An 8,917-nucleotide genomic window follows, 5' to 3' on the forward strand; every position below is an offset into this window, starting at 1 on the left:
GTTGAGTAGCACATAAAAGAGAGTATTATGATCCATTTTGCATCAGAGAGCTTTTCGTTGATTAGCAAATAAGAAGAAAGTTTAGTGATTCGTATACCATCACATAGTTTTTGGCTTGGTAGCACATAAGAAAAGAGGATAGTGATCCAAAACCTTCAACAGAGTCGAAACAAGAAATTGATAGTGCACATTCTTTGACTCAATTCGATTTATTGAACTCTTAGTCATACATTTGAGGAAATGAGTTTTGTTTTCTAACATCAAATCATTTAATTTTATGGATATCCAATTTTTTTACAACAAGTAACAACCATGGATAACCTAACACAAATTTAGACTTTCATGAAAAAGAAGGGTGTAGTAAACCTAATATGAAATACATTCATTCTACGTCTCTACTGCAATATTGGTGCAAGCTTTTTTCATGAAAACAAATCATAAATGAGCTGAAACGGTGGTATCATGGGCACTATATGGCAGGTAGTTATTGCAAAAACAAAAATACATTTTTTAGATGATATACAACTTTAGCTCGCTCCTTGGGGCATCATTTAATTTCAAACTTTCTGGTATTTATGATATCAACCGGTTTTACGACCAATGTTTGATTTTGATTTAGGCATTTAGTGAGGACCTAGAGAGACATGATTTTTTTAGTGTCCCCATATTTTACATAATGGTGGTGTCCAATATTCCAGAGTATGCAGAGTATCTCAAGTCAATACTCGCCATAATGGCCAGTGATTTTCCCACATTAAAAAAAAAATGTTTTGCATATATTTTGCACTGTGAAGTATAAGTGAGCTGAATTACTTAACACACAAAGTACATACCAGTGGCGAACAGAAATACCAGATCAAAACTAGTTTCGAAAATTTAATCACCAAAAAGTAAAAACAAAAATAGACACATATAAAAACTTTAAATAAAACAACTCACTTGCATTGACAAGAAATTATGATGATATGTCATTCAAAGCACATTCTGGCACTAGTTTTCTTGATTGATTATGCATATTTCCTCCTTAGCACATTATGGCACTAGTTTTCTTGATTGATTATGCATATTTCCTCCTTAGCACATTATGGCACTAGTTTTCTTGATTGATTCTTCTTAATTGCCTTCTCATATCGTTACTTTCTAAGCAACACCAAAACCACACAAAGTACTAAAGCTACCACCCCTCCAATAGTTTCCCCCACAATCCCAATTAAAGTGTTTTTCTTTTTATCAGTTCTAGGATCTTCCTTGGACACATCAGTGGCCTCTGCAGCCTGGCAATAGTAAGAATCCTACTGATGTTGCACATTGGTAACTGAACAATTTCCTATGAACTTAATAGTCCTCTGACTGGACTTGGGCATTAGACACGAAGGTAACTCTCCTGTCAAATAATTTGCAGTACTAGATCTTACATCTGGTATAAAGATTAGAGTGGGCAGCACTGGATGTAGAAAAATCCAGACAAGATGAGCAGGCTCACCAACCTCATAACAAGAGACTTTCAACTTCCTCAACATAGTAGCCACATGGTTTAAGTGTTCAAGCTTTGTCTCTCCATTGATTTAAGAAATATTGATGAAGATGTGCTCGACTAATAATGCATTCTAGATGTATATGCTACTGCTGGTTAACAATCACTGGTAGCAACTCTAAGCTCCTAGATAACAAATTATGGACTTTATCAATATAGCAAAGCATTCAAATAAATTGACGTAATTTCTATTGATCAGGGTTTAGGATAACCTGGGACACTTGTGTTGTTCATGCAAAACAAAAACTTGAAACTATACACCTAGTCTTCAAAGAAGAACAGTTGGCTCGTCTCCACTCACATAAAGATGTTTACTTTTCGATTCCATTCAACAGTTCTTTTTCTAGGACTTCATTTCGAGGTAAGTGGTAATTAAACTTACGAAACAAAGTACAAATGTAGTATATTTCGCAACGAATTTGATTAATGTTGTACTTCAAGTCAAGATTAATACCAAACTGTTAATATTTCATCTTTAAATATATATATTAATGCTCATCAAAACTGTGTTGACACCTTCCCAAGGCTTCTTGATCTGCTTCGCTACCCTTTGCATGCTCCCTTTATATTCTTGCTATGACGTTTCTCTAGACACGATGCTACATGGTTGTGGCTTTACCATTATTCAACATTTGTGGTGTAGTTGGTTGTTTTTGGAGGTCTAGATTTTTCAAGGCACACACTTTGTTGAAAGCTTGTGGGAAGCTTCTTTCACATTCTCCCTTTACTATAAAATTCTCACAATTCAACCCTCGAAAATGATTTTACCTTGGTGTGTCCAATCACATTTACCTTTATAATTTTTTATTATAAATAATTAGAATTTTCATTTGAATTAGGGTAAGCAATTTATAATGGAAGTAGGAAAAGGAAAACCAATAAATGTAGAAAAAAATTACAAGCCTTACTTTGAAATCAATGATGAGATACTACCCTTTCAGCGTGAAATGGGCTATGTTGGTGAGTTTAAGGAAAATTTTCAATGCTCTTTTAAGTGGTAATGGTACCCTTCGGGTAGCAAAATAGAAGGGAATCTCTGCCTCTGTTTTCTTTGATATTAGTGGTTCTACTAATTCTACATATGTTCAACCATTAAAACTTAATCTTAGGCCTTAGCATGCAATGTATACATATATTTAACAACTTAGAATTCATTAGTCATGTGTAGAACATGAAAATCCTAGCTAAAAAAACGAGCATATCCTTGACTACAAGGGACATAATTGAATGACCATCTAATGCATTGATTCATAGATGATTCCTCTATGAATCAATGGTCCATGATTTTGGTCACCAACATTAGTAGAGACGAAATGCGTTAAAAAAAACATTGAAATTAGAACATATAATACATACAATTACGATCTCATGGATTATCTAACATTTGAAGGAAAAAATGTTGCTGCAAATTACCCATTTTCCTTCTGTCCAATACAAAAATTAAGGAAAAATAAAATTATCAAACATATGCTGACTTAATTAAATATATTTTGTATTCATATGGTTGATAAATACATAGTTCTTCGCATCGGGAAGGCAATTTCTGCTTACCAAACGTAAGTATTCCTGGATATGCATTTAACATGGAGGCTTCGATTTCTATGCAACATGTTAGTACGATTCTTAGATATGCATTTAACATGGAGGTTTTGATTTCTATGCAACGTGTTAGAACGATTCCTTGTTGCTCAGGCTGATCGACATGGGAGGGTCCTAGTGTTCTAATTACATTTAACCAAAACTAATTACATCATAGCAATACAAAATCAATTAGTAACTAAATTAAACTAAGCGGCAGGGAACGCTAGCTATACGGCCTTGTTTATTAATGTAGCTACATGCCATTTCATGATTGGGAAGGGATTTCTACTAGTAAATGGGCTGGGCTATTGGACATTTATAATAATTAGAAATCTGTTTAATTTATTAATATCTTGTAATACCAAATTTCAAATTAACGAATTATCATTCACCAAATTGAAATGTTGAATTATCTATTTTTTTTTTTTGGCATTTTGGTAATTAAGTTTTCAGATTATCATTTAAAAATTCATAATGATAACTCAACCATCTAAAATATATGAAAGTATTATTTCTATTTTTTTTTTGGCATTTTGGTAATTAGGTTTTCAGAATATCATTTGGACAATAAGTGGTGGCCAAAAATAACTCTATTCGCCTGGTTAGTGGCAAAAGAAAGGATTCTGACCTGGGATAAAATTCAAAAGAAAGGTTTTAGCGATCCATCAAGATGCAGTATGTGTAATATGGAGGCAGAAAATCAAGAGCACTTGTTGAACAACTGTGTTTATGTAAAGAACTTATGGGCAGAAACGAGGAACCTGTATGGTAAATCTCAAAGAAACCCCAGAGACATAAAACAAACCATATTCCAGTGGCATAAAGAGAAATTTCAATGCAAGGTAGTATAGAGGGCATGGAGACTCACGGTTGGCTTTGTGATCTGGTTGGTGTGGAAAGAAAGAAACCGAAGAACTTTCCAAGATAAAAATAAAAATACTGAAGTAGTATGGAAAAGAGTCTTAAGTTCAGTAAGGGAAACAATCCTAGCTGAAGAATGGGAGGAGGAGGAGTGGAAAGCAGATCGGTATGAAGAACAAATTCTAGAAAAACTAAACCTGAAATATGAAATGGTATATAACAGAAGGGGAAAAGGAAATAATAAGATCGTCCAGAGTTCAGATCAATTTTGCTACCCAAGAGAGCGGTTCATCAAACTGAACTTTGATGGGGCTTCGAAAGGGAATCCTGGAAATGTAGGATTTGGGGGAATTTTCCGGGACAGTGAGAAAACCACTAGATGGATTTTCGCGGAATGGGGAGGTGAGATGACAAATAATGAAGCGGAGCTATGGGCAGTTCACCAGGGCCTGAGAATCGCTATAAGAAATAGCTATAGAAATTTAGAAATTGAAGGGGACTCTGAGTTGGTTATCGAAATGTTGAGAAAACTCAATAATGGAAAAAACTGGGAACAAGTAGCAGTAAGTTGGCAAACGGCCGGGATAGTGCAGGATTTGGAAAAATTGATGAGAAGGATAGACTACAAAATTTTTAGCCATGTCAGACGCAAAGGAAATCAAGCGGCGAATTTTCTTGCCAACTGGGGAAGTACGAACAAGGACAGCAGGGTTGACAGCAAATGGCCGTTAGTTATCAATAATAAGAAATGGGAGGAACTGGCAATGACCATAAATCAAGACCATGCGAAATCCTTATAACAGACATAATTACCCTAAACAATTGATTGATATGATGGACGGTCGAAACAGGCTAATAAATGAGTGTTGGGAGTGGCAAAGAAGAAGTCTAGGCAATGAGCAGAAGACATTAAATCAGGCACATACAAGCAATCGAAATAAGCAAACATCACACCGCAATAGCAGAGAAACGATGGCGAGGAAAGGAGTAAAGGACGACATGTCAGAAACCAAAGGTGGAAATGATAATCGGGAAACAGAGGAAAAAGATGGCGGCAAGCAAAATAACTGGTGGCACGGTAAATTTCAACTGAAGGAAAGGTGGAACGAGGCAAGGAGATCTATTAAAGAGCAGAGACAAGACGGGAGAAGGCAGAAGAGATATGTTGTAGTGCGAAAAGATCCGTGTAATAAGAAGGTGACGGACCGCGGTAACGACGAGAGCACTGCACCAAACAAAGTAAATAACTGTAAGAGGAGGATCAGTATGGAAACCAGAAGGAATACAAGGTTCGAAGAAGACACGGAGGCAATGGAGCGCAGAACCCGGGAGAGTAAAGGAAAGAGCGTGGCGAAGGAGGAAAAGACGGAGGAAATTTATGAGATTCAGGATGATACTGAAGAGGAGGAGGAAAGGTACGAGGCAGACAAGGAAATGGACAACCTGAGACGCGAGGCAGGCAGGAAGAGCAGGAAAAGGATGATTGAAGAGCAGCTGGAGAATTCAGAAAGTGAAGAACAGCATGTCCGTGGACGCAAGCAAGGCAGAGGCGAAAGTAGCACGCCAGGCAGGGGCAATAGGGGTGGCAGGGGACAGTACAGAAATAGAGGAGGAAGAAGAAGAGGGCAGAGCCCGCAAGGAAGGGGCAGAGAGAGAACAGAGAGGTATTGTAGAAAGTCAAAAAGATCTCTAGATAGGAAAATCCAACATGCAGAAAGAGCCTACAACAAGAACACCAACCCAAAAATCAGGAGGATAATACAACACATGGAAGAAGAGGCCATCCAAGCTCAATCAAATTCTGAGATGGAAGACTGGGAGTTCCTTCTTCCGGACCCGGGCAATACTAGGGGTAGGATGACCCTGTTTAAGCAGTCTATACATATATATTGGGTAATGAAGAGACTGCTGGCAAAAGCTCTAGAACAAGCAGCAACAGAAATGGCGGAATTGGCGCAGGGAGTTCCAAATTTAAGGAGAGAATTGAGAATAATGCAGATTACTTTGGAGATGCAGAGCAAAAAGATGGAGGAAATTCAGGCGATGATCACGGAAGGACACCTAGGAGCCAACCGAGAAGCTGATCAATAGCCAGCAGCTGGAGTTCCATGAAATCAGATATGCATTAATTTTGATGAATTTTCAAAGAATAGTTAAATCTAAGATCCTCACTGTTATAGATAGGGAAATATGTTATATGCATTTAAGTAGTAAGAGTAAGTGTAAAGACTGTTTAGTTTATTTAGCTTGGACAAACAGAATCTGGACTTATTATTTTTGGATGGCAATGAAAGACTTAAGGTGGCAAAGATACCTGGTTTCCCATAAGGGCGGGGTGAGGCCACCATGATACTGTAATGTTTTGGTTTATGATAATAGAAAGAAGTAGCACCACACTTTACAAAAAAAATTAAATTCATAATGATAACTCAACCATCTAAAAATATATAAAAGTATTATTTCTAAGAAAAAATATTAATATACTATGAATATGTTATATAATTATATAAACTTTTTGAGTAAATCAAAGAAAAATAAAATAAAATAAATAATATATATATATTAGGGATTTATCAAAGGCGGAGAAAATCGAAGTTTTTGACATGTAAACCATTCAAGATTTAAGCTTTAAAAAAAGGTTTACACGTGAGAAAAATTGTGAGATGGAGAGTGTATTAAACTGGTAACTAAATTGCCGTGCGAAAAATATATTTGGCATTTTAAGTTTTTTAACATTTTGTGATTTATATTTATATTTGTAGTAGTTTATAGAAGAATTGTTTGGATTGCCAAAACTAATTTAAATATTTTTTTTTATAGTAGTTGTGTTTGAATTATGTTTTCTATATTGGAAATAGATTTAATATTATGAGAAAATTTTGGACACCTAAAATATTGAATCTGGATCACTATAATTTAGATTTAGAAAGATTTAGAAAAATTTATGCTGCATTTTATTAAAATAGGATTAAAATTTCTATGATTTTCCCAGAAAAAAGACATCAAAATATGACCAAAATTTCCAGGAAAAAAAACAATCTGGTTAGACTATGTCTCCGCTTTACATTTTGGCAGACTGGGCAGCAGCATGGCCTGTTCAGTTGGCAGACTTAACTGGCAGCACGGTCTCGCTCGTGGAAAATCGACTGCAATTTAATCGCTATCGCTATACCTCCCACGCCTTCCTTCCTCGGTCATGCTGACAAAAGCAGGTGTTATTTTCACTTCACTATTCGCAACCTTTTTATAAATCATCTTCTCAACCTAATCTTCCTTAGTAGTATAAATAGCCATTCCGCGCACTTGAATTGCAAGATTAATGAAGCCCAGCCATCGAACTTCTGATTCGATCGATTAAACTCTGTTTGAATTAGAAGACCAGTTTCTCTATCATATAGTAGAATATGGCAAGTGTTGAGGTACATCAATGATTTTCTTAATGTTGGCCTGCATTCCCGTTATATATATGTTTGCTATCAATTTTATTTTCATAATTATATTTTGATTGCATGACCCGTAAAGAGATCTATGGATCTCAACTTCAATTTAACTTTGCATAGGTCTTCGCTTTTACGAACTGACTATGGGGTTTATCCCGTGATGTATTGTTTGTTTGTGCAGGCTGCCGCAGCGCCAGCTGGATTGATTGCAAGCGAAGAACGGTTGAAAGCCGGAGGGGATGCTGTGGAGGTCCCCGAGATCGAACCCGCGACCGAAAAGACTACTGAAGAAGAAACACTTGTTTCCAGTCCTGCTGAGGAGGTTACCGTGACAGAGAAAACAGTCGATCAAAACCCCGCCGCCGTTGAGAAATCAGAAGAGGAATTGGGTGTAAGGCCAAATGCCTCGGATCCCGAAGCAGAATCGGCCCACCTGGAATCCAAGGAAGCGGAAAACGCAACCCAAGTAGTACAACCTACCGCCGAAGCCGCAGGTCTTGAAGAAAAAGCTGAAGAGCCACCCGTTAAGAAAGAAGTTCATGAAGCAGAAGAAAAGGCTGAAGAATCATCGTAAGCAAGAAGCACCTGCTGAGATTCCAGAAGAAGCTACTGCAACAGTTGAAGAGAGTGCCGTTGAAGAAACAAAGCCGGCTGAAGCAGCTTCCATTGAAGTGAAGGCCGAGGCTGAGCATCAGGCTCAAGAATAGATTAATGGGTGTAGAAGGCCAATTAAATGTATCTATGAATAATCTGGGTTGGGTGTTATGTAGGAAACCTATAGGATTATAGTATTTCAGACAATATTCAGTTTAGGTAATGTTGTATTTAGCAGGTTCGAACCAGTTCAGTTAGTGATCCCTTCTCCAATAATTCATCGGACAACACAATCTGGTCGCCCATCTCGCCTATATTCCAAGCTCACAATTAGAAAACCATTTGAAAATATAGTCATAGAGTTTGTAAAACCTAGTAATTATAGTTTCCAGTTAATAATATATTTGCAGTAGTGATTATTATCTCCAATCTCCCTAATTAAACTTCTTATTATAATAAATATAATGCATCATCGTTAATTTGAAATGTTATATGACAAAACGTCGTGAAAGCTGATCTATGCAGAGGGGAAGGACCTAAGCAGTCGATAATGGTAACGGAGATATGGAAATTGAATTTTGGCAAAAAGAAAAAAAAAAATTTGAAACTATTCATACATATTTTCGAATCTGAATAAATGTTAATATAAATATCATTTTTAGCATTTTATGGCTTGAATTTTAGATCGTGTAAGCATAGAGTGCATGGAGAAATCATTAAATTGAATGCAAGAGTGTAGTTCATCTAAATAAAAAAACATTACATCGACACGATAGTCGTAGCATTCTGTTATTCGACCACAAAGTAAATCCCTTAAAAAAACCTTGAAGACCATGGTTGTATTGGAGTATTGAATTAGTGCCAGAAATCAGAGTTGTGTAGCAAGATACGTGGCATTAGATTGTAG

The 8,917-nt window shown here is 36.5% G+C and overlaps 1 pseudogene across 1 annotated transcript; it reads left to right on the forward strand.

Annotated features, from left to right (window-relative positions):
- The first annotated feature begins 7,286 nt into the window (after positions 1-7,286).
- Positions 7,287-8,326, forward strand: LOC149240061 (uncharacterized; annotated as a pseudogene). The gene is made up of 2 exons (XR_016245494.1): positions 7,287-7,395; positions 7,598-8,326. The product of XR_016245494.1 is annotated as an uncharacterized LOC149240061 (transcript).
- Positions 8,327-8,917: the final 591 nt, after the last annotated feature.

The sequence above is a fragment of the Pinus tabuliformis genome, chromosome 8 (assembly GCF_031772625.1).
Source record: "Pinus tabuliformis cultivar Carrire ecotype Pingquan chromosome 8, CPIR1, whole genome shotgun sequence".
Taxonomy (NCBI): domain Eukaryota; kingdom Viridiplantae; phylum Streptophyta; class Pinopsida; order Pinales; family Pinaceae; genus Pinus; species Pinus tabuliformis.